This window comes from Sinocyclocheilus anshuiensis, unplaced genomic scaffold (genome assembly GCF_001515605.1).
Source record: "Sinocyclocheilus anshuiensis isolate Anshui unplaced genomic scaffold, SAMN03320099.WGS_v1.1 scaffold2048, whole genome shotgun sequence".
In the NCBI taxonomy this organism is placed as follows: Eukaryota; Metazoa; Chordata; class Actinopteri; order Cypriniformes; family Cyprinidae; genus Sinocyclocheilus; species Sinocyclocheilus anshuiensis.
In genome coordinates, this window is record NW_015555896.1 from 287,016 (window position 1) to 287,973 (window position 958).

General features: G+C 32.4%; 1 protein-coding gene across 1 annotated transcript in view; it reads left to right on the top strand.

The window, feature by feature from the left end:
• The window catches only part of LOC107675909 (CUGBP Elav-like family member 5), a 250,660-nt gene that overhangs the window by 103,556 nt on the left and 146,146 nt on the right, over nt 1-958 (top strand). The gene's annotated exons all lie outside the window — the stretch shown is intronic.

Sequence of the window (958 nt, forward strand, 5' to 3'; positions counted from 1 at the left end):
GGACCGACAAACACTAACTGAAAGGACTGGGGCTTTTAAACACTGGGTGAAACACAGGTGCAAGGAATGACTAATTAAAGGGAACATGGCACACCTGGGGAGGGAAAACACAACACAAAGAGTCCAGGGGCGTGACATATATATATATATGTAGTATTAGATAAAATAATACATAATAACATATGATAAAAATAAATTAAATGAGTAATTAATATAATGATATATGTACATACATAGTATATATTAATGTTTATAGATAAATATCTAACTTATAAATATTTATATTAATTTAATATACAATATAAAAGCTTTTGGTTGTTGTTGTTGTCGCATTATATTTTTGATGAGCTAATAAAGGAATGCAATAGACTTTAGTGTCTATTCGAATGGGAATGGTAACGGATGGCTCTCTCCAGGCATATTAGACCTCCTTGTTATGATAGATCTCATGTATATTGTTTAAACAGGCCAAGCTATGATAATTACCCCATATTAATCTGCTTTATAGTAAATATGGCAGGGCAATGTAGCATCATGGATTTTTTTCCCCCACTGACTGCAATTACAATTACAAACCTGCCAGTATTAACGGGCCTGTGTGTACAATATGTTGGCCTGGGCCAATTTAACATGATGGGAAAATCCCTCTATTTCTATCTGTCTGCCTTTTTAATTACCTTTCCTTTTTATGTATAGATATTTACATCTGCTCACTCATTGCAAACTTTAAATGAAGAGTTCAACCAAAAATACAAGTTCTGTCATCATTTACACATGCAGAAAACCATCCCTTTCCAGAAATTTCTGCATATTCAAACATGCTCACTCTGAACTGTATATAAAATTCAAGACAATACTGTTTTAAAGGGGTCATATGATATTGCTAAAAAGAACATTATTTTGTGTATTTGGTGTAATGAAATGTGTTTATGCGGTTTAAGGTTCAAAAAACACATTA